Source organism: Microcebus murinus, chromosome 2, assembly GCF_040939455.1.
Source record: "Microcebus murinus isolate Inina chromosome 2, M.murinus_Inina_mat1.0, whole genome shotgun sequence".
Lineage (NCBI taxonomy): Eukaryota > Metazoa > Chordata > Mammalia > Primates > Cheirogaleidae > Microcebus > Microcebus murinus.
This window is the reverse complement of record NC_134105.1, coordinates 59754821-59780438: the sequence shown is the minus strand read 5'-3', so window position 1 is coordinate 59780438 and position 25618 is coordinate 59754821. Positions and strand designations below refer to the sequence as shown.

Below are 25618 nucleotides of genomic sequence, written 5' to 3'. Positions count from 1 at the left end.
ATGTATAATTTTACATATAATTTGTATCTGCCTTTTGAAAATATAATATGAACATTTTTCCATATAAATACTAATTGCCATTATATTTGTTTTCATAATCTTTTTACTATATATCACAAATTAGTTTTCCAATTTCATATTGTTGGACATATAGATTATAGTTTTTACTTTTTTAAGCAGTGGTGTAATAGCCATCATTGAACTTGTATCCCTATGAACTTGTCCAGTTCTTTCCTTGGCACATATTTTTGAAATTTATGTACTGCCTGGGTTAAAGGGAATAAACATTTTTAAAGATTTTTATAGAATCTCTGGAAATGTTTTACCAGTTAACAATCCCACTAGCCTTATCAAATAACAAAAATAATAGTATTGAAAGTAATAACAATAGATTTAATAACATCTATTAAATAATTACTATGTGCCAACCACATGTCAAATACTTTACAAGTTACCAAATTTAATCAATAGCAATTTCTTCTCAACTTTGGTTATTTTTTGGTCTTTGACAGATTAATAGGTAAAAAAATCATAACTTGTTTTAATTTGCATGTTTGATTAATGGTCATGTTAGACTTTGTGTGTGTGTGTGTATATATATATATTTGTTTGTTTTGAGACAGAGTCTTGCTCTGTTGCTGGGGCTAAAGTGCCATAGCCTCAGCCTAGCTCACAGTAACCTCAAACTCCTGGGCTCAAGTAATCCCCCTGCCTCAGCCTCCCGAGTAGCTGGGACTACAGGCATGCGCCACCATGCCCAGCTAAGTTTTTCTGTATATTTTTAGTTGTCCAGCTAATGTCCAGCTAATTTCTTTCTATTTTTAGTAGAGACGGGGGGGGGGGGGGGGGAGGTGTCTCATTCTTGCTCAGGCTGGTCTTGAACTCCTGACCATGAGTGATCCTCCTGCCTCAGCCTCACAGAGTGCTAGGATTACAGCATGCCTAGCCAGACTTTGTATATGTTAATTAATCTTTCCAGCTATCTGATATTTTTCCCTTGGAGTACTGTCTTTTGATATTTCTGTTTTGTTCTTCAGGTCATATATTCAGAAACCCTTTACATGGAATACTTTTCTTGTTTCAAAATAATGGCAAGAGGATAGAGTGTTCATAGTAAAATTATAGCAAATAAGATTATCAAGTTAAAACAGAAGACCTTTTATAAATTTGTTGCTAAGTTTTAAATAGTCCCATTATTATATATGCTATTCTTTACATATACATATTAAACATGTGGTCAATTTTTGGTTACCACATTATGTGAAAAAGACTGGAGAGATTCTCATCAAAATTTGAAATTTGAAATATCTGCAGTGGTCTGCCTGAACCTACAGACTAGGTAGCAAATGTGAAATTTCTTTAAGGGGTTTTAGAGGCACCTTAAAGACATAAGCAGTCATCCTCTAGAAAGCTGGAATGGGAGGGGGAAGGGCAATATACATGACCTTAACATTTGTACCTCCATAATATGCTGAAAAAAATTAATTAATTAATTAAAATTGCTCTGTGTGAAAAAAAAAAAGCTGGAACAGAGATACAGTGAGAGGCTTACTTGATTGCCAATCATGAGAAACATCTCACATTTGTTAGATGCTGTGGATACTAAACTAGCTGTTGGAAAGAAAAGAAAACAGGAAATGTTATCAATCTGTTAATAAAAGAAAGGAAAAAGGAAAAGAAAGAAGAAAAATGAATGATAAGTCGGACATGCAGGATAACATGACAGAAATCAGACAAATATATCACTTATCATAAAATCATCTTCTGAATAATGATCAGATATGTTGCTTATAAGACATGTAAAATCATACAGAAAGATTGAAAATAAAATGATGAAAAATATCTGTATTTAATAACAGAACCTAGGCCAAGTGTGGTGGCTCACACCTGTAATTCTAGTTCAAGGTCAGGAGTTCAAGACCAGGCTGAGCAAGAGCGAGACCCCGTCTCTACCAAAAATAGAAATTAATTGGCCAACAAAAAATAAATTTATAGAAAAAATTAGCCGGGCATGGTGGCGCGTGCCTGTTGTCCCAGCTACTCGGGAGGCTGAGGCAGTAGGATCACTTGAGCCCAGGAGCTTGAGGTTGCTGTGAGCTAGGCTGATGCCACGGCACTCTAGCCCGGGCAACAGAGTCCCAAAAAAAAGAAAAGGAAAAATTTGGATGTGAAATATGGAGCTCTATTTTCTTGTTGTTAAAGAGAACTTATGTTGAATCATCACCCATAATGTATTTTTAAATGAATTCCCAGAAAGGAATGGTTCCATAGGATTTCTTACTGCTCAGAAAGAGTTTTCAGGCCTGGGTTTTGTTTGTTTGTTTCTTGTTTTTGTTTGTTTGTTTGTTTGTTTTAGTGTTTTTAGTTTTTGCTTGTTTGTTTCTTGAGACAGGGTCTCACTCTGTCACCTGGGTTAGAGTGTAGTGGCATCATCATAGCTCACTGCAACTTTAAGCTGCTCCTGGTCTCAATGGATCCCCCTTGCCTCAGCTTTCTGAGTAGCCGGCAGGGTTTGCAGCAGAGAAAGAGTTTAATTCCACATAGCGCTAAATGGAGAGACGGGAGAAATTTCTCAAATCCACTTTCCAGAGAATTTGGGAGACAAGGTTTTTAAGAATAGTTTGGTGGGCGAAGGATTAGGCAATTGGGTTTGCTAATTGGCTGGGTTTAGGGTGGAACCATAGGGTTGTAGAAATTGTCTTCTTTCTTGACCAGGTTCTTAGGTCAGGGTCATAAGACCAGTTGAGTCAGTTCCTTGGCCATGGGAGCCTGCCCTGAGTTGAGGAGCCAATCTGCTGTAATGCAGGACCTGAAAAATATCTCAAAAACTACCTCTAGGTTTTGAAAAGGTGATGTTATCTATGGGGAAAGCTAACAATTGTGATGACTATCAGCTATGTGACTCCAGAGTAGCAGATGGGATAGTGGCTAATTATTATCATTATTTTTAGCTGAGCCTGTGACTTATTTTTAGCTAGGCCCCTACCACAGTTCTCATCTTGCACCCCATTATTAATTTGTAAGGGCAGTTTCTTTAATAGTTTTACCTTTCATGTTTAAATTTAAGCACAGTCTATCTAGAAATGATTTTGTGTTTGTAGTATAGGTGAGTCATGATTAATTTTTTTTACATTTGCATATCCAGTTGGCCCAGCATCACTTATTAAAATAATTCTACTAGAGCACTGCAATGTTGCCTTTTTCATAAATCAGATACTCTGTGTGTGGGTCTGTTTCTGTATTCAATATTCTATTCATTGGTCAATTTGCTATCCTTGGGTCAATACTGCACTCTCTTAATTACTATAGGTTTAGAATAGACAGTGTTATCTGGTTGTATAAATTCTTCTTCAAAATATCATTGGCTAATTTGCTATTTGCTATTCGTCCTTTGCTATTGTATATCCATTTTAGAATCAGTGTGTTAATTTATACACACACGCACACATGCCCATTGAATTCATAGATCAATTTGGGGAAAATTGAAATCTTTACAAAATTAAGTTTTCAAACTATGAGTGTGGTAGATCCTTTCATTTATTTAGGTCTTCATTAATTTCATTCAATAACGTTTTATAGGCTGGGTTCGGTGGCTCACGCCTGTAATCCTATGGGAGGCCCAGCTGGGATGATCGCTCAGGAGTTCGAAACCAGCCTGAGCAAGAGTGAGACCCCCATCTCTACCAAAAAAATAGAAAGAAATTGATTGGCCAACTAAAAATACATAGAAAAAACTAGCTGAGCATGTATGCCTGTAGTCCCAGCTACTTGGGAGTCTGGGGCAGGAGGATCACTTGAGCCCAGGAGTTTGAGGTTGCTGTGAGCTAGGCTGACGCCACGGCACTCTAGCCATGGCAACAGAGTGAGACTCTGTCTAAAAAAAAAAAATAAAAAATAAAAAAATAATGTTTTATAGTGTGCAATGTAAAAGGCTTTCCACATTTTTAATTACATTTTAATTAGATTCCTAGATTGGTATATTATTAGCAACTTTTCTTCAAAATATTATACTTTGTTCACATAGCTTCTGAGGTATCACTCTTTCCTCCTCTCACTGCTTGTACCTTTGCTGATTTTTCCTCATCATCCAGTTTTCTAAATTTTGGTTACTGCAGGGCTTGGTCCTTGGTCTTGGACAATGTTGATTCTATACCCAGCTCTCTTTTGCCAGATGGTTTACTTATCACCCAGCTGCCATGAGTAGCCCAGTGAAAGGCTTATCCTGGTGACCTCTGGAGAATTGTTCTTGTCTAATAGGAGTCCCCCTCCTAGTTGATGCCTGGAAGTGTATTCCCCATTCCTTTCCCCTGCAACCAAAGACTGATTCAAGAGTAGGAAAGCCCAGCCTCCTTGCTTCAAGGTGGGTCAGCTTGGCTTTCAGAGGCTCTAAGTTCATACCCCTACCAAGGATTAGGAGAAGGCTATATTTTTACCTGAGACCATATTCATACTCAGATCTTTCCCTTCTTTCTTTTGTTCCCCTCATGGCATTACAGGTTTTTCTTGAAGAGAGAGCTCTCTCAATAAATCAAGTGCCTTCAATCATTGTCTCAAACTTTACTTCTAGTGAAACTGACCTAGTTCTGTAGTTTTTCTTTTCTTATCTCCATTCTTTAGGTGATTTTATCTGGTCCAGTGGTATTAAATACCTTTTCTTGTACTAACAACTCCAGAATTTATATTGCCAGCCTTGACCTCTCCTGTGAACTTTAGACTGAAAACTCTATCTCATTGCTATTATATTCATTTAGATGTCTAAAAGGCCCATCAGATTTAACCAGTACAAAACTAAACTATTGACTTTCCCCATCTCAGTGAAAGGCATCTGTATTGATCAAGTTACTTAGGCCAAACAACCTTACCATCATCCTTGCCTCTTCCCTTTTTCTCATAACTCAATCTATATATCAGCAAATCCGTTTTATTCCATTTTCCAAATACATTACTCTCTGCAAATCCTGTTGACTCTACTATCCAAATATATCCTGAATCTGTCCACATGTTAGCTGTCTATGACAACCTTTTCTCCAATCAACCATTATCTCTCACCTTGTAGAGATGTATTGTAATAGCCTCCTAACTTCTCACTTTCCTACGTCAGAATTTTCCTTTTTAAATGCAAATCATACATGTCCCACTTCTGCTGAAGACTTTGTAATGACTTCCCATGCACTAAAAACAAAAGCTGAAGTCCCTTCAATAATCTCTGTGATCCTACAAGATCTGACTCCTTCCTACCTTCTGGCTACATTTCTTACCAATCTCCTCCTCATTTCTGGCCTCCTTGCTGTTTCTCAAAAGTCCATAGATACTCCTGCTTTAGGGCTTCTGTACTTTGCCAGAAGGCTCTATGCCCAGATGCTGAAATGATTCACTCTCTTACCTCATCCAGGTCTTTGTTAAGATCTCATCTTATCAGAGGGGCCTTCCATGACTATCTTTTTTAGCATTTCCCCCTTTCTCCCCATTCTCTATTTTCTCAACTTGTTTTATTTATTTCTTGAGTTTTTGGTAGGATTTCTTACCCTCTGAAATATCACACACACACACACACACACACACACACACACACACACACACACACTAGCCTAGCAAAGGCATTATCTTTTCACCTCTGTAAAATGGCCTCTTCCCCCATAGTATCTTGTACTGTATTATAAGGAAATAAAATCATATGTCCATTTGCCAATGAAAATAGTTTCACAAGTCTCCTAAGAGAAATGTTTAAAAGTAGCATGTTCTGACCAAATTGGATTTATATTAAGACTACAGGGAGGGTATACCAACACAAAATGTATTAATATAAGTTATCACACTAATGAGCTAAAAATAATCACATTTTTTTACTAGATGCTCTAAGCGCATTTATAACACTCATTTATAATACGTTCTTAGAAAATTTAGACTAGAAGGCAACTTTCTAAACTTGATAAAAATATATACATCAAACTTATCATCAACATTATCCTTAGTGTAGGAACTTTAGATGCCTTAAGGGACAAGACACTATTGCCTATTGTGCAATGCTGTGTGGCTCTGATTCCCAAGTCCCTTTCTCTTTTCCTGCCTGCACTCTAGAGACTGGAAATTTGAATACCCATTTCCTTGCCTCCCCTACACCTAGGGGTAGCCATGTGATGCATTTCTGGCCAATGAGATCTAAGCCAGATTCTACAGGGAGATTTTTGGAAAGCTTTTGCTTTCCTGGTAAAAGGGACATACCAGTGTCCCCTCCTTCTCACATCTCCACGTCCCTCACCCCCGTACTCCCATCTATTTCATAACCAGTCTGTTTACTACCACCTTGAATCCAGCATCCAAAACACTGCCTTCCAGCCATAGTTACCTGTGAGTCTCCAGGAACACTACCAAGCCCCAGCCCATCTTAGGTCAGTTAATTACTAGTCTTCCTTTAGCATCAATTTAGGTAACACTTCACTGAGTTTTCCTTGATCACTCCTTCATGTCTGAGAAGGTTTTATCACCTGTGTACACACATAACACCCTGAATGTCCTCTATTAATGCATTGCTTCATTGTATTATAATTGTCTATTTGACTATCTTCTTCACCAATACTTTAGGTTCTGTTAGGCTAGGATTTGTGTCTGTTTTATTCATGATTGTTTCATTACACCTTGCACATAGCCTGGCACTTATAGGTGCTCAATAAAAGTTTAATGAATGAATATATTTCATAAAATCATCTTTTTCTGAGACAGGATTTCACTCTGTTGCCCAGGCTAGAGTGCAGTGGTGTCACCGTAGTTCATAGCAACCTCAAATTCCTGGGCCCAAGCAATCCTCCTGCCTCAGCCTCCTGCGTAGCTGGGACTACAGGTGTGTGCCACCATATCCAGCTAATTTTTCTATTTTTTGTAGAGATGGGATCTCACTCTGGCTCAGGCTGATCTTGAACTCCTGGCCTCAGGCAATCCTCCCACCTCAACCTCCCCAAAGTGCTAGTATTACAGGCATGAGCCACCCTGCCCAGCCATAAAATAATTTCTTTTACTTTACTCTTTTCCTATTTTATTGAATGAAATTTCAGTTCATTTTCACTCTTTAAAATGAAATAATTTCAGATTTTGAGTTTTTATAAGGTTATGCTCAGTCTTCTATCAGTTTTTGTTAGGGTTTGTTACTGATGATTATTTTAAGGATCTATGTGAAAATGAGAAGGAGAAGAAATACTTTCAGTTTGCCTACAGCCATTTCAGAGGACTTCAGCGTGAATCAGAATATAGCTTGGTTCCAGAGACTAGCTGTTCCTGTTGTTCTTTTCAGCAGGAGATATCTGTTTCTGTGCTTAAGAGCTTTGCTCTTTCTTAGTAATCCTCTGTCTTTGCTTCTATTGCATGCATCGCTATCAATTATTTTAGTCTTTTTTTCTCTACTATGGATTGATTGATAAAGTGAGTGACCCAGTCATTTATTCAATACATACATTAGGACAATGTCAAAATTGCTGGAAATATTCAACTGTGAACAAGATGGACCCAATCCATATTCTGAGAACTTACAGTTGTAATGAATTTCTATTTATTTATTTATTTATTTATTTATTTTAGAGACAGAGTCTCACTGTTTTGCTCAGGCTAGTCTCAAACTCCTGGCCTCCAGTGATCCTTCTGCTTCTGCCTCTCAAAGTGCTGGGATTACAGATGTGAGCCAGCAAGCCCGGCCAAATTTCTGCTTTTATAGTGTACTATTTCGCACAGCATCTATTGTTTTATGAATTCTGCTTGTTGGTTTCTCTTAGTGGGCCTCTCTGCTTCTATAATTCCTGCCTGCATTCCCGTATTAGCCATGTTTCTATGTTCTGTATTTTCTGATGTTTTGACATCTTGGGGCCTTGCTAATCCTGGAGAGTCTGCCCCGCCCACAGTTAGCTAATTCCTATAGATAGCAAATGACTTTCCCGTGAGTGCTGTTTTTGTATGGAAACCAGAGAATCCAGAGTCCATACCCACCAACTACCTCCTTTATGGAGCTCCCACAGGTTGAGCCATCATTCCCCTCCCCTACCAGCACCCCAGGGCCAGGTTCCAGATAACCAGGAACAGTCCCTACATCCTAGAGCCCACTGGAAATTATCCATACTAACCAGTCCTACATCTGCCTAGCCTGCCTTACCTGTTCCTTCCCACAAAAAGCACAATAAAGGCTTTGGTCCATGCTTTCCCATGCCACTTCATGCCCTGACTGACCCTGATGCTTCCCCATATGGTGTGCATGCCTTTGTTTCTAGGGACATGTGAGTGTAAACTTCTTTATGATGGTCATTTCTGTGTTGTATCACACCCAATTAAAACAAATTCCAGATACATTTTAGCACAATTCCGCACCATATGTTTGACATTCAAAAATCTAGCCAAACTGTTCCTATAATTGGGATGATCAGGTTATGAATTACATATAATTATGAAAAAAACCTCTTGGAAGAGGGCTATGGTCATGGTATCCTGCTCCTGGTCAGAAAGAGTGTAACTGGCAGATATCTTGTCTGAATTGTTCAATACACCCTTCCTTCTCCCCCACTCTGTATGATTTTCTCCTCTATATAGACTGATTTACCCACCTTTATCTTCTGCAGTGATTTAGAAGTTAAGCCATTCTACTTCAAATTCTATAAATTCTATAAATTCAATAAAAATTTCAAAACATTATATTTATATAATTATCAAATATAAAAGCAAAATAACTTTAGATTCTTTTTTAAAAAATTTTTTTCATAGAGACAGGGTGTCCCTGTGTTGCCCAGGCTGGTCTTGAACTCCTGGCCTCAAGCAATCCTCCCATCTTGACTTCCCAAAGTACTGGAATTACAAGCAGTAGCCACTGCACCTGGCCATAAATTCTTTTTCTAATGGAAGATTTAAAGCTAGGTTTTATTCTATTTTTTCTAGCATTTAGAATAGCAAAGGAAAAAACAAATACCCTTTCTTGCTGTTTTATGTAATTTCATTTTTTTAGAGCTTTTTAAGAGTCTTTCTTTCTTTCTTTATTTTTTTTTTGACAGAGTCTGGCTCTGTTGCCTGGGCTAGAGTGCCATGGCATCAGCCTAGCTCACAGCAATCTCAAACTCCTGGGCTCAGGTGATCCTCCTGCCCCAGCCTCCCAAGTAGCTGGGATTACAAGCATGTGCCACCAGGCCCGGCTAATTTTTTCTGTATATTTTAAGTTGGCCAATTAATTTCTTGCTATTTTTTAGTAGAGACGGGGTGTCACTCTTGCTCAGGCTGGTCCTGAACTCCTGACTGGGAGTGATCCGCCCGCCTTGGCCTCCCAGAGTGCTAGGATTATAGGTGTGAGCCTCTGCACCCTGCCTCTCTTTACTTTTGAGCTTTAAAAAGTCACTATGATATATTTATTAATTTTTCTTGAAACTCTCAATTCTGGGATTAAATCATTTTTTAGATAGGGAAGCTTTCCCTTTAGGTATCATTGGCTTTGCTTACTTTATTTTCTTTTTTCCTTTAGAATTTTCTAATTCTATTCACATGTTTGAAAGGTTAGAAATATGACTTCCTTCTGTATTCATTACCATGTCTTCTATCATTTTAAATTCTTTATCTCTTTTCTTTTTTAAAAAGTGTTGTATTTTGTATCATTAATTTGGTTTGCTCAACTGTGAGCTCCTTCAGGCTGTGGACTATGTCTAATTTATATTTGTATAACAAGTGCTCTCCTTCTCTTGTGCTGTACATTTTAAAATAGGTTCCATATTGGATTCCATATTGGTAATCCACATTGGTAATCCAATTCCACATTGGATTCCATGTGGATTCCATATTGGTAATCCCAACCTCAAAACAGAGATATCTGGCCTTTATAATTCACTGAGGTGCTGGCAGAAACCCTTTTACTCATCTGTGAAGGTGGAGGGTACTATATAGAGAGCTTAGTAAAATTCCTGGTATGTTTGAGATTCTATGTCTGTCCTTGAGGCAGTGAAGAAATGGCTCAATTATTTTAAGGCTGACTGTCAGGAAAGGGGTTTGTATGTGTCGTGTGTGTGTGTGTGTGTGTGTGTGTGTGTGTGTGTGTGTGTGTGTTGGGGGTGGGAGAAATGGAGTAGAGAATTTATAAGTGACATCAGAATTTTGAGAACAAGAATGTTAGAGAAATGTTCATTATTAAAATTGACAAGATTTTCCAACTATTATAGACAGATGGATAAAACACATCCATCATCTTATATATTCATATCTCTTTGTACTGAGTATATCACCAATTTTAGTTACATTATTTAACCAAATCAACTAACTAGTGAATTCTCAGTCACAGAAGAATTAGGACAAAGGTAAATGAGAACTGTTTATCATAAACAAGTGTGTTAGCCCTGGCAGGACTCCAGTGAAGGTTGCTTGTGTTCTGTGAAAACCTGTATATATCCCTTTTATATTTTGTAAAGTAACAAAAATGACCATGTATACTATAACATGACCTAAAGGTATTTGCACATCTTTTTCAATGTGTTAACTAATGGCCAAACTAGAATATAAACAAATAATATATATACATACATATAATAACACTATGCTTGCTTTTGTATTTTATATTTTATGAATTTAGATCTACTTAGAAAATGTCTAGGTAGCCAAAGACTATTTTAATTTAATGGAATTATTTTAACATTAGCGTAAGGTCTCAAAATCAGCCAGGGATTTGGGAAACTGACCTTAAAGAGAAATATAATCCATGTTTATCTTAACAATTCATCAGAGAAATATGATATTTAAAATTGTATATAGATAGTATAAGTAGAGGTACTAGGTCTATATGATTTGTGCTATTGTCTGAAACTCACAAGAGCAAATTCTTTCAAAGAATAGTCAAGCCATAATTTTATAATTTTAAAGATTTAATGGAAGTGAAATTAGTTTAGGAAGTCTAGGAAGTTAGAATTAATTAGATTTTCCATGAGAAAATAATATTATGGTAACATTTTTCATACTGTGATAAAATCAAGGGAAAGACATATAGCTATTTTTAAAGCCAAATTCCCAACAATCTAATTTGTCCAAGGATTCACCTTGGTAGAAATATAACCTAAACTTTTTCTTATATGATTTTTCTGTATTTATATGCAAAATATTAAAAGTTTATGATTTTTGCTTAACAGTACTGTTCTCTTAAATTTCCCCTTCCCCCACTATTTTCCAGCCTGATAACCACTTGCATTTCTCTGCCTTTTGAGACTTTGCATCCAAGGCCATTAATATAATTTATAGTTAAACTCCTCCTCCTCATACTTCTCATTCTTCTTTCATTGAGTTATGGCTTTAGCAAGGCTCCGAAGCTTTTATAAATGGTCAGCACACTTAGAACATTGGGATATAAATTTTTCTCTCCTCTTCCTAAAGATTATTGAATTTCTTATTAGTCTCTATAAGTCAATCAGAACAGGAGTTCCTTTAAATTTAAAAATTTTCTTCAGAAATAGACAAAATAGAACCATTTGTTTAGAAAATATTTCATACTCAGTAGCAGAATCTTATCAAGTCTCTGAGCAAGGAAGAGAGCTCTGGAAGAGTTTTAAGTTGTTTTTCTTTGTATTTTATTATATCTTTTTGGGGGGAAGAATTGTCCATATATGGTCAACTTCTGGATTCTCCTGTAAGATTTGTAATATTTTGTTGTAGGTCACACAAAGCTCTCCTTCACCTCTTCACTTGGCTTATTTGTGTATAATTTACGTAAGATGTTCTTACTTCTTTTCCAAGAAGGAGGAACAAGAAATTCATGCACTATGAATCCTTCAGTTTCTTCAGAAAGCTGTGAAGCTCCAGACAAGCCAGAAGCAGTGATTCCCACTCCAGTGACATTCAGGCCTGTCATACAAACCAAGCAAAGCTCCTTTAGAAACCACAACTCTATATTTTATAATACATGCAAAACTGATTTCAACTTTGGCATACATTCTCTTCCTTTGAAGGTAGATCTGTTTGAATTGGATATCTCTATAGTGTGCACAAATGATGTATCTATACCCTTGTGTAATCATCTTTACATCAACTCTAGGCTTGGCCAGTGACTTGCTCCAGCCAAAAAAAGATATCAGCAGAGGCTTGATAAGCATTTGTGCATTGGGGCTTGCCCTCTTGCAACACTTTCACCACCATGTGAAGAAGCCAGGATATGAAAGACTTTGTGGGAGGAGACCCAGCTGGCCTTAGGATCAATTAATTTTGAAAAGTTTCCCAAAAGAGAGAGATAATGAGAAGGAGAGTCAGTCAAAGGTACAGAAAGCTACCATTATAAACAGACAAATGGCTCCTGAGTGAATCACACTTTTCTGTATCTATACCCTTGTGTAATCATCTTTACATCAACTCTAGGCTTGGCCAGTGACTTGCTCCAGCCAAAAAAAGATATCAGCAGAGGCTTGATAAGCATTTGTGCACTGGGGCTTGCCCTCTTGCAACACTTTTGCCACCATGTGAAGAAGCCAGGATATGAAAGACCTTGTGGGAGGAGACCCAGCTGGCCTAGCTAGTCCAGCCATCCCAGGTGAGACTTCAGACATGTGAGAGAAGGTGTCTTATATTATCCAGCCCCAACTGAACGCCCAGATATCTGTAATTGTGTGAGTGAGCCTCGACAAGATCAGTAGAAGAACCTCAATGAAAATATGAAGAAATAATAAATTGTGACCGTTTCAAGCTACTAAATGTGGGATGGTTTATTACACAATAGAAGATAACATATCTTTATTTTCTAAGGAAGAGAAATGTCTTTTTCCACCTTTAAGTAAAAAGACCTACAAAGAACTGATCAAAGCAAATATTTGTTGAATGATTACTATGTGCTGGGCACTATGCCCAGTGCTAGGGATTTAAAGATGAATAGAGCAGAGTATAGGTATATGTTTTCTAGGAACTTAGTGTACTAGAACAGACAAGCAAGAAACATTTCATTGGTATGAAAGTTATTAATCACAACTACTACAACCATCTCCAAACAAGAGTAATAAGGGATTGCTATTATTATTTCTATTTTTCATCTCAGGAAACTGGAGGCAGAGATATTAGAATGTTTAGTAACTTGTCCAAGTTATGAGATGGAAGAACTGACTTATGAACACGAACAATCTGGCTCCAAACCTAAGTGCTTAAATGAATATTACCCATGGGCAATATAGTCTTCTTTCTTTCTGGAGTGAACAAATGGTATTATATATAACACATTTAAAACTGGTTTTAGCCAATTTCAGGAGCTTGGAGGAAACAGGAATGATAGTCATTCTGAAATGAGATTTGAAAAGGTGCAGTTACTAGAATGGCCAGCAGAGGGTGAAGGGAGGCAGCGTTTGTAACATGCTGCTACATTACAATGGAGTAAACAGCGTGGAATTCAGAATCTCTAAAGACCACTCTTGCTCTAACATTCTATAATCATCCTTGCTTGAATTTCTTTAGTTCAATTTTATGTAAAACACAAGCGAAAAAAGAGGTAGTCCTTTCTCAAATACATATAGTTGAGATGATTTTTATCTCATTTGACAGGTATTGATTTCAATATTTATTGAGTGTTAAGAATATCTCTAAAGAAGTGTTAGATGATTGATATCCTTAAAGAACTCAGGGTCTCACTGAAGAGGCAAGGTAAATAAAAATTTAACTGATATAAACATCATATGAACAAAGTTTTAGAGGAGTTCAGAGATGAGGAGAAATTAATGGGGCTGAAATGGAAGGGAATTCTTCATGGAAAAGGTAGCCTTGTTCCATTAATGAAGGGTGGTCAGTATAAAGAGAAAGAGAAGAAAGGGAAGTGCATAGAAAGGGAAAGATTGATATCTCTTAAATTCAATTTCCCAAGCATTTATGGGGTGTCTTCAATGAGCAAGGTGCCATCCCAAGTACTGCAGAGAAAATAAGAATGGGTGATACAGTCTTTAGGTCCCCAGCAGTAATAATATAAGGCAGGATATGATGTACAAATAACAAGGTGCTCTATCAGAGGCCCCAAAAGTTAACAAAATGATACGTGCTTCTCATTCTAAAGGAAACTACCAGAGTGTTCATGACGAATGTTCATAGGTCGTAGTCCATAGTGGTTCACCCACCTCCAGCCTACATAAAAAGTTGAGGTTGAAGAGGAAGAGATTTCTTTGGTAGGAAATTGACAGAATGCCTGCCTTAACTACCACCATTGGATGGAGAAGAACAGGATGTATTCCTCGATGGTAGAAATCCCCTAAATACACACAAATGGAGACTTCTAGCACTGCAGACAGAGCATACTCAGAGAAGAAGAGGTTGCCCCAGTGCTGGTGCGGGAGGAATTTCAGGGCCTGGAGAATATGGCCTTCTGCATAGCAGACTTATTGTCTTCCCTTGGTGTTCTAAGTTATTTCTGGGTATCTATGTAGCTGGGGGCAGGAAAGACAGTGAGTCTACATTCTTCTTTTACCTGGAAAATTGGCAGCTTGCCAATTCCACTGAACTTCAGATGGGCTTTTGTAGGATACCCATAAAGCATGGGGAGCTGCATCTACTGACCACTTCTATTTTATTTTTATCAAAAGCAGTTTATTTACTGCTTTGGGAGTAAACAGAAGTAAAAGCAGCCTTGTATAAAGATCAAGTCGTCTTTTCATCTGTCCTTGAACTTGGACCAGACAGCCCAGTAATAATGGTAATCAGAAAAGGCAGAATAGGTAGACACACACAGCCCCCTCCGTCAAGGAGTAGCTTTTCCAGAGGGCCGCTTGGAGAGTTTAATGCATGTCTCCAGGAGCTTGGGTGTCTGAACTGCCCTGTCTGGTGACAGAACTTATAGGTGCTTGCTTCGACGTTGGGCTGTACTTCCTCCCACCGCAGGTTGAAGGTGCATGTTTTTTGAGATTTGACAAGGATCCTGTGGAAATGTTTCTAACTAAGTGTACTGCCTGAAGGATATGAACAGAGGAGGGGTGGACCCCAGAAATCCAGTAGCCAGACAGAAAAGAGGCAGACAAGTCAACAGTATGGGGTTCATGAGAAACCCGCAAAGGTACCCAACTGAGCCAGCAGGTATACTACCTTCCACCTAGAGGACACTGCAGGTGGATTACAACAGTACCTGTCATAAAAGCTGTGCCCAAAACCTACCCTCCCATCCCCCAGAGAGTAGAAATGATGACTAGCAAATTACAAGAATGGAGCCAGGAAGAGAAAAGAAGCTGATTTAACCTCCTACCCATATAGGCCAGGGGACAGAAGAAATTTAAATCTGAATTGGTTTGGAGTTTGAAATTATATTCAATAGAGCTATACCTTATGCTTTCTAATTTGTTTTTCCTTCTATAATGGTGTTGTATGGTCCTTGGTTGTTTTCTTAGTTTTGCATTCTCCCTTTTCATCTTCGATATTGCTTTACACTTTATTTCTTTAAAAATTGATTTTATGTTCTCATTAATTTATATATCATGAAGCACTGGCAGGGATTGTGTGTGTATGTGTGTGTGCAGGGGAAGATTTCTGCTTACTTCCAGAATGATTTCATCTGTATTCATCTTTCTCGTATGTATTTATTTTTGCTGATAATATGTTTGCAAAGTTGTTGTGTCCTTTCATTTTATCTTTTTTAATACAGTAGCTTTGTCTATACTGTCTTTTTGTTCTGCTATAACGTGAGTGAATTCCACTTGATTTATCTATTATCTTAGGTTCAAGGAGGAGAAAACTGTGGCTATGTGCAGATGAAAGGGGACCTGCACTCTGCTGTCTCCTGGGATTTTAGTAAATATTTTCTGTGCTAAAGTCCATCTATTGGGATTTATCTTCATCACACTGAGAAATATTGTTGGGCTTTGGATTATTCCTTCTGATCATCACAGAACCCATGTTCCTTTTTTTCCTTTAGAGAATGTAATGTAGAATTTTGTTTTGTTTTGTTTGTTGGGTTATCCACTTCAATGTCATTAGTTTTTTTTTATATTTCTCTTTTCACATCCACCCATTCCTCCCCAATAGCAATTTCTCTTTCCTAACCCTCTACCCTTCTCCTTTGGGGAAAAGATAAACAATAAATGGAGAGCTTTGCACCTGTATCAACAATATACGTGTAGGTTACTTCCCTTTCGGCACTAAGCATGCTTTTCTCTACTTTCCCTCAGAGACTCTTGTCCTAATTATTTTGTCTTTTTTTTCTTTCTGCTAAATTATTATTTATTATTGGAGATAATTAACTCTGGATGTTTATGATTGTTCTGCCATCCTTTCCCAGCTGTAAGATACTAAAATGGAGAGTCCCAATAGCTCCCTTTTCTGGTAAGACATCGAAGTAGTTGGGATAGGACTTTTCCTCCCTTGGAAAATTTTTTGTCTCCTCTAAGGGCTACCTAGTCTTGTCTGAATCTGTCAGTCCCATGTTGCAAGATAGGGGTGGATGGCTAGATTTTTCAGAATTTTGTTTGCTTACCTTCCCTACAGAGTGCTTGTTTGGAGAATGATGTTAATAGGCTTGCCATAGTATTCTAAACTTTATTCTGCAAAGTCTTGGAAACTTCTGTGTCTTTCTTTGATGGCCACCAATTTTTGAAGGTTATGTATGACATGACCCTTTCCCTTGTTTGAATGCTATCGATATATTAAATACTTTTGCTGCTTTAACTTTTTTCTCATTTGCTATTCATATAACTAAGTTATGTGGGAGGGAGATTTTTAGATTTGGCTGAACTCCAGTGTCTAAACCTTGAACTCTCTTATTCCCATTTGTCAGATGCAGAAATTAAAGGTCATAATGTTTAAATGATTTGCTTGAAACACAGCTTACTGAAGAAAGTGACAAGGAAGACCTATGATTTCAATCTAGACCTGTCTTTTATTCTGTAATCAATATTCTATTCTATAATTGATGGAAAGTAGGCAGGATTTTTAAATAGGTGACTGATGAAATGAAACATTTATTTTAGGTTTGGGAGCTGGCATGTGGTCTGATAGAGATGAATTTGCCAAGAGGAAACTATGAAAGCAATGAAACAAGTTAGGAAGGTTTTATAAAATCAAATATGAAGAAATGAGGACCTGAAGTAGAGGGAAACATTTATCATATCTTAAAGTTTTGAATTTGTTAAGCAGGGTCAGGGCCTTTTTTCCTCATAGGTTTATAGGATACTATCAATGTGCCTATGACAAACTCAAATTTGTAAGAATTTTGTGTTAAAGTCAGGAAGCTTTGGGTTAGGAAGCAAGGCAAGGGCTAGCTTCTAGTCATTTCTTTTGCTATGTACTAGCTGTGAGGCTTATATAAAATCATTTTAACTTGCTTGGCCTCAATTTCCTTTTTCTTTTCTTTTTTTTGAGACACAGTCTCACTCCGTTGCCTGGGCTAGAGTGCCGTGGCGTCAGCCTAGCTCACAGCAACCTCAAACTCCTGGGCTCAAACAATCCTTCTGCCTCAACCTCCCAAGTAGCTGGGACTACAGGCATGTGCCACCATGCCCGGCTAATTTTTTCTATATATTTTTAGTTGGCTGATTAATTTCTTTCTATTTTTAGTAGAGACGGGGTCTTGCTCTTGCTCAGGCTGGTCTCGAACTCCTGACCTTGACCGATCCTCCCACCTGGGCCTCCCAGAGTGCTAGGATTACAGGCGTGAGCCACCACACCCGGCCCTCAATTTTCTTATGTTTAAACTGAGAAAGGTTAATTAGTTGGACTATATATTTCCTTTCAACTCATAGTAGACACTCAAGAAGAGTTGAATTATGTTCTAAAAGAAGAGTTTCCTTCCCTGTGCCAATGGGAAAACTTGTTAGAATCTGTCAAATGGAGAGGAAGATATTTAAACCTAACAACTCTTTAATTAAAAAGTATTTATTAAGTATCTATTATATGTCAATTTCCTTTCTTCTTCATAACTAGACATTCAGGAGCTCCCTAACCTGACCCCAAAGCACCTTTCAGTCCTAGCCCCTGTTGCTCTAGTACAGGAGTTACATATCACTGAACTACAAGCCAAGTGCTTATTAGAATGACTAAGACAATATATCAACCCAAATGTTTAATGGGGAAACAGACACCCACACAGATTACCAAGATGCAGTGTAATGAAATAAATCATAATGATAAAGATACAAACAACATGCTATAGCAATGCACAAATGGTGCCATTACTTCTCAGCAGGAGATTAGAATGAGTACCATTTATGTTTCAAGGGATGACTAGGACTTTAAAAGGTGGAGATGGGAAGTGAAAAACAATGTGAACAAAAGCAAAAACATGAACATATGTGACATATTTAAGGAATTGTGAAGAGTCAGTGTGGCTAGAACATAAGAATATTGAGGGCAGAGACTAGAAGAGAGGAAGCTGGGAAGGTGAACTGAGGCCAGATATTGGAGAACTTTGCATGGCATAGAGAGCTTGTGCTATGTTATATAAACTGTTAGAACAGAAGAATAATATGATTTGCTCTCTGTAATAGAAAGATAACTCAAGCATCATTGTGAAGATGGATTAGAGAAGCGAGAGAATGAAGGCAGGGAGACCAATTAGATTTCAAGGAGAAGAAATGAAAAGAAGAAAAATTAACAGTGGAGTTGCTAGTTAACAAAGAAAAGGGGCCAGGTTGATGAAGAAGAAGCAGAAAAGAATTGGCTAAAAAAGCCAGGTTGAGGGGATGCACATGGAAAACAAAGCAAATAGAATTCATCAAAAACATATATTTGGATTACTTTCTTACAGTCCCGTCTGTACATGACTTGAGGTAAAAGGGAAGAGTGACACAAGAGGAGGCTGGAAATAGTCCTGAGTCAGATCATTCCCATGTAGACATGTTGGGGATTTGGAACGTTTTTCTACAAGTAATGGAAGCCCATTGCAGGAATATTAGCAGGAAGGTGAGAGGGTCGGCCTTTTCCCTTCCTCATATCCTTCTGACTTCTGGCTTGATTCCATAATAGACTGCTTCTTCTTGTTTCTTGTCAATCTCTTCAACTCTTGTGCCTTCTTATCCTTCTCTCAAATCTTTCTTGCAAAACACACACCTGGATCAGTCCAAACACCAGCCTTCTCTGGTCCTATGCACTGACTTAGTAAAATAAAAAAATTCCCAGCCTGATTATATGATAAATCAATGCATTGCCTTCAATGTCATCTTGATCTTAACAGTGAGCAGGATTCTTCCACTGTTTCCTTAATTATTCCTTTCCCCTGTTCTCCACAGTAGGCATATAAAATCATTTCTATTCTTCTAAGATGTTCTTGCCCACAATCTACTCCCTCAAACTCAGCAGATAACGTCATATCCCACTTCAAAGAGAAAGCAGAGGCCATTAGACAGAATGTCTCAACCTCTTGCCACCGTATCTGCAAGGTTATCTGCACCTGTACCCATCTGTATCAGTTAGCAAAGTGACCACAAATGTCACAAAGTACAAGATCAGTTTAAACTATAGAAGTTTAAGTTTTCTCATAGAAGAAGATTGGGGTCAGAGACTAGGGGGAATGGTAAATATTTAGGATAGTTATTGGGGGACTATAGTACTAGAAATAGACAGGAGTACCAGAAAATAAATACTAATAAACTAAGAGGCCCAGCATCACTGACAGATAGCCCAGTTATCACTGGCCCATAATAGGAGCTCAATAATTAATTGCTGCTGCTATTATTTTTTACTATGGGAGTTGTTCAAAGTCACAAAGTATATCATTAGACAAGTTGCGACCAGAACTCAGATTCCCTGATTCAGTGTGCTTTGGTAACCCTAAATGAAGATAGTATTTTTGGCCTGCAACACCAATGAATATTTAATTCCTTATAAACTCTTTGCCCTGTGACTTCTTATACATTTAATTAGTGGCATTCATTACTTCTGGAAAGGCATAATCCACCTAGAGAAAAGGGACATTTCCGGAGTTTCGAATCTCAAAGCCAATTTTCTTGAGCTCCATGGTGAGATAATTGTCTTGAAATCCAGGATTTTTGAAGGAGATGAGATTTCCGGCTTCTAAATTCCAAAAGTGGCCCATTACAAATCAAAAGGAAAGTTTAGTTCTTTGGAAATAGAGTTTTACAATGAGCCATAAGGAATAAAACATGGCAGATGTGATCCAAGAGAAGTCCTATCATATGAAAAGTAAACAGTTCTGAAGGAGGAATTAAGCGGTGTGTGTGAGAGACAAGTGAGCAAGAGATGATACAGTATTCTTTACTCATAGTGCAACTCAGTGGGTCCGTAGTTTGGGGGAATATTTGGAAATATCAGTAGCTGAGAGGTTGGAAGCCTCTGAGAGAAGCCCTGTGCCAATGTGAGGTGGCCACAGTAGCATAAAAATAATGGCATGCCATGTTAGGCAGAACAGTAGCTAGTGCCCTTGATTGGTGCATGTTGTGGAAGAGATCTAGGGCTCCTAAGTGAGGATGAGGAGCTCTAAAGGGTAATTAAGAAATAAGCATTAATATGCTTGCCAGAAGTCACAGCAGAGGAGGTGTCAGTAGAGGTCTCTGCTCAAGGGGACGTTATAGTGTTGGCTGTGAGTGAGCAACTCAAAGTTGAGGTCCAGATAGAAGACATTATAAGTCTCAGGAAACGCAGCACCAGTGAGGATCAGTGTAGGCAGCCTGGTCAGCAAGAGAAGATGTCTGAGCATCCTGGGAGCAATCACTTTGCATGAGAGGGGAGAAACCTTGGAAAATTGAGCATTAATCTCCTAAGACTTGAGTTTAGCCTAAATAAACTGTTTGAAATTTAATTGAGGGAGTCTGAGTTTTTCACCTTGTATTTTGAGAATTTTTCAAATTGTCAAAATTTTCAATCTCAAGTTGTATTTTGAGTATTTTTAAACCAACAAAATAAATTGAAATATTTTTAGGTAAACATCCCTGTGTCCTTTACCATTCATCCATTTTTTAATATTTTGCTGTATTTGATCTACCTACTAATTTATCTGTCATCTATTAATTTTTTGCCTAACCATTTGAAAGCAAGTTGCAGACATCATGGCATTCAGATCTAAATATAGATTGGACCATGTGAAGGCTCTGATATTGAGCATTTTTATATGTTCAACCTAATACCTTAGTAAACTTCTAATATTAAAGACATTCTCCTACACAACCCAAATACTACAAACTCAGCAAGGACAATTCATATTATTATAAATAATATCCAATATACAGTCCATATTTTACTTTTTAAAGTTGTCCCAAATGTCTTTTAAAGATAGTTCACCTTCTCCACTTTAATCTAGGATCCAGTAGAGGTCTATGCATTGATTATATTTCATATTCTTTATATCTCTTTAGTTTCTAGAATAGTCTCCTTGTCTGTTTTCATGACATTGACTTTTTTTTTTCTATTAGAAAAGTCCAGATCAGTTGTCTTATAAAATTTTACATTTTGGATTTGTCTGATTTATTTCCTCATGATTAGATTTAGGTTAAACATTTTTGGCAAGAATACTACACAAGTAATATTGTGTATTTCTTGTAGTCTCATCAGGAGGCACATGAAACATTGTTCAACTCTCAGTGATGCTAAGTTTGATCACTTAGTTGATTCAGATGGTGAGTACACAAACTTTCCATTATAAAGGTACATCATTCCCTCTTAATTACTAATGTATGGGGTAATACTTTGAGACCATATGAATATCATGTTCCCAGCAACCTTTTATGCAATGGTTTTATCTTCCATTGATGTTCTTAGTTGTTACATTGGGTATTGCAAAATGATGATTTTCTAATTCAGTCATATTAGCTCACATTTTTCTAAAATATACTTCATATTTTCTCTCTTTTGAATATCACTATGGACTCATACATTTTATTTTTTAATTCAATCGTTTAAGGTTCAAATTTTCATATGTTTGATAAGTGGGCAACTAATCATGTTTGTCCTTTTAACATGATCTCATTCATCTTTGAGCTCTTCTTTGTTTTCTGGCACATCAAAATGTTCCAGGTTTACCTAGTACTTTGCCTACTGCAGACTTGGAGTCATTTTTCTAAGGATCCCTGTTTCTTTTCAGTGGACAATGGTATTTAGAAACCAAGATCTGGGTTCCAGTTGTGCTCATTGCTGTGGAGTATGTTACTTTTAGGTCCTTGAGTTACTTTTAATTTGAAAGTTTCACTGTCACTCCCCAACTCAATGAGAGGCTCCAGAGCATGTCTGAAGCTTGGTGTGCAAATTTAACTCTCACTCAACCTTATTTTAATAACCATATAATTAATTTATTAGGCTTATTCCAATTATCCATAAAGAACGAGAGTGGTACTTTAAAATGTAAATCATACCATACCATTTACCCTGCTTAAAATCATCCTCTCCTAAACCACAGCCTACATTGGTCTTCCATCAGTTACTCTCATGCAACAATCTCTGAAGATGGTCAATTTTCAAAAACTTGATCTTTTGAAACTTTCAGATTTTTGTGTACATATTATAATGTATACAATATATTAATATAATAGCATATACAATGTAAAAATAAATATAGTTGGAGATATGTGAGCAATTTTTTAAAATATTTTAAATTTTTTACTGAAGAGACACCTGATCAGTTTGGAATTTGGAAACAACTAATCCTGAATTTTGTATCTAGGCCTTTCAGCACACTGTTTTTCCTGCCTAAAGCTATCTTTTTCTCACTTTTTGCCTGGCTTATTCCTATCTGTCCTTCATTTCTTTTTTTAAACATCACTTTCTTACAGGAGTCTTCCTTGACATTCTTAGTCTAAATTATGCTGTATAATTATGCTTTCTCTTATAGCTCTATGTTCTTTTTCTTCCCACAGAACTTGTAATAATTTATATTTATCTATTTATTTGGTTAATTTTGTCTCTCTTATAAAACTGTAAATACTATGAATGCACTAACCTTGCTGTTTTATTTCTCCATTGTATAGCCAATCACCTGTAAGAGTGACTGGCATATAATTTTACTCAATACATATTTGTTGAGTCAATGATAGATAGATAGTTGATGAATAAATAGAAATAGAAAAGAAGAGGAAATAAAGGAAAATACAATTTGGCCCATTGTCAAAAATATCTCAGAAACATTTCGTTACTTATTTTGTATGCATTTATTTTTCATGCAAATTGCTTGCTCACATTTGAAAGAATTAGTTGGTAAACTGAGTCAAGAAACAAAATTATAAACAAAAATTACAATGGGACAACTCGAGAACATTTTGGGGGTAAATTGAATAATTGGAAGCTAGCAGAGATCACATTGAACATTTTGTTCTTGAGTAGGCCAACTGGAGTATCAAAAAAACCAACTTTAGTTGTTTATATATTTTCCAGAAAACCTTGAGAGTTTAGCTGTGAATCATACAGAACTATTTCTATATAATATCTGATAGTGCCTTTCCATCCATACTCTGTCTTACTCAGTCCAGGTCTGTGCCATTTCCCTTGGTGAAATTTCTGGGTAATTTAGCTCTAGAGTTTCTTGGCCCTCTCAAATGCTTTCTTTTGTTTCTTTTGGGTTTCTGTGGTTCAGGGGTTCTCAAACTTTTTAAACAGGGGGCCAGATCACTGTCCCTCAGACTGTTGGAGGGCCGTTGGAGAGTGCTCTGCACATTCCACACATGCGCACTGTGGGCTCTGGACTAATCAGCTGCTAAGCAGGACAGGCAGTGGGGGCAAAAACACCTGGCAGGCCAGATAAATGTCCTCGGCTGGCTGCATGTGGCCTGCAGGCCTGGTGTAGTTTGAGGACACCTGCTGTGGTTGAACTGCAATAAGCTTACATTTCACTGTAAAAAGTGCCCTATTAATTAACTCCCTCTAGAGGGATGCAGTTCTAGAGGTTAAATGACAGTTGGTAAATTAAACTTTGTAAAATTAAATAAATTTTTCCTCTGCAAAGATTCAGTATGTCATTTTCAATTGCTAGTAGTGATGGTAGTATTATGGGTTCTCTGAAAGCAGTAAAATGTTGGTGCAGGGTGTGGGGATTGTGGGGGAAGTCTCTTTGTGAAGGTTTTATCTAAGAAACCCAGAATTTACATGTAAGTCCTTTAATCATGTCTTTCTGTACAATTCAAACATGCGTACATGAAATTGCTTCCTAAGTTAAGGGTCATCAATGAAGTTATCAGAGATGAAGACTCTAACAGGCTCTCACCCTAAAACCCTCCATTTAATTCAGGTGAAATTTTATTGCAGTGAATACTTAGGTCAGCCTGGTTGTCAGTGAGAAAGGAAAGAGGTGTTATTTAAGTCTTATGTGTCCATAGTAGTATGTTGGATGGAGTAGGAAGCCAATTTCAGTTTCTCTACCCCCTTCATATGCCGATTTTGAGTGTACAAGTACACTCAAAAGCCTGTAAACAGCACCTGCTGGCTACACTAAGAGATCCAAAATGGATTCCAGGAAGAAAGTACAATGCCTGTCTGTTGCGGTGGTTGCATGTTCCTCCTATACAGTTATTACTGTTCAACAGTCTTGAAATCTGAATGACAGTGGCAACAAGTGAGACCCCATCTCTACTAAAAATAGAAAAAAGTAGCCAGGTGTGGTGGTGCAAACCTGTACTCTCAGCTACTTGGGAGGCTGAGGCAGGAGGATGACTTGAGCCCAGGAGTTGGAGGTTGCAGTGAGCTATGATGACACTACTGCACTCTAGCCTGACAACACAGTGAAACTGTTTTTAAAAAAGAAAAACTCAAACCCTGGAATACAAGACCTACTTCCAACTCATAGCTGTGGTCAGGATCAAATGAAATAAAATATGTTTACAGTGATTAATAAACTGAAAAACATTATTGTAATATAAGCAATAATTAGTACTTAGTGATAAAATATGAGCACATAAAATAGACTAAGAATATTTACAAAGCCTAATATTTACACACCTTAAAAATTTGAAGACTCGGAAGATTAGTTTTTAATTAAATAAGAGTCTGCTTTTCAGAAGAGAGAAATTTTGACTAAGTCTCATTTCTGGCCATAAGTCTGAGAATGGGCCTATTCTGCTTATTAAAATAAACTTGCTCACATTTTTGTTTTATTTTTGATGCACACCTTTGTTGTGAGAGGAATTGGGTATTTTACATGTTTTTCAGATTATTTACTTCAATATAGTACATTATATAAAGTTAAATTTAGAAAGTCTGCAAAAAATAACTTGTGATGATTTTGTGACTAAATATCTCAGGATCTGGAAAGAATCTTTGAGATGATAGTGTACAGGTCAGAAGACAGAAGTGGAGAGAAATTGAATGAATTGTCCAGATTCCAAGAGCTATGAAGTTACAGGTCCAGAACTCACAGCCAGAGATTTTGACTCGTGTTCTTTCGGCCGCATCACATTGGTGCTGGGACAACTTCTGGCTGGAGGTATTGAATTAAATCACGGAATGTTTAGCTAACCAGACTGTGTTGGGAACTATTTTTACCTGTAAGAAAAGGGGAAGTGTTAAAATGATCGTTGCGAATTAGGATGTGAGTTTTGGTGTATACCCCATTTTGCATCCTTCCCTACCCTACGTTTTAAGCTACTGTTTAGCCCAGCTGCTCCTTTATATTCTTAGACCAGTCTTAAACAGTCCTGGGACGCCGACAGGATTTCTTCTCATCCTTATCAGCACGTGAGAGGAGGACAGCTCCTCCAGGAAAATTAAAACTTGCCAAAGGCAAACCCCCAAGCAGAGCGGGAAAAGAACT

The 25618-nt window shown here is 37.4% G+C and overlaps 1 protein-coding gene across 1 annotated transcript in view; it reads right to left on the bottom strand.

Annotated features, from left to right (window-relative positions):
* The window catches only part of ACADM (acyl-CoA dehydrogenase medium chain), a 277105-nt gene that overhangs the window by 36642 nt on the left and 214845 nt on the right, over window positions 1-25618 (bottom strand). The gene's annotated exons all lie outside the window — the stretch shown is intronic.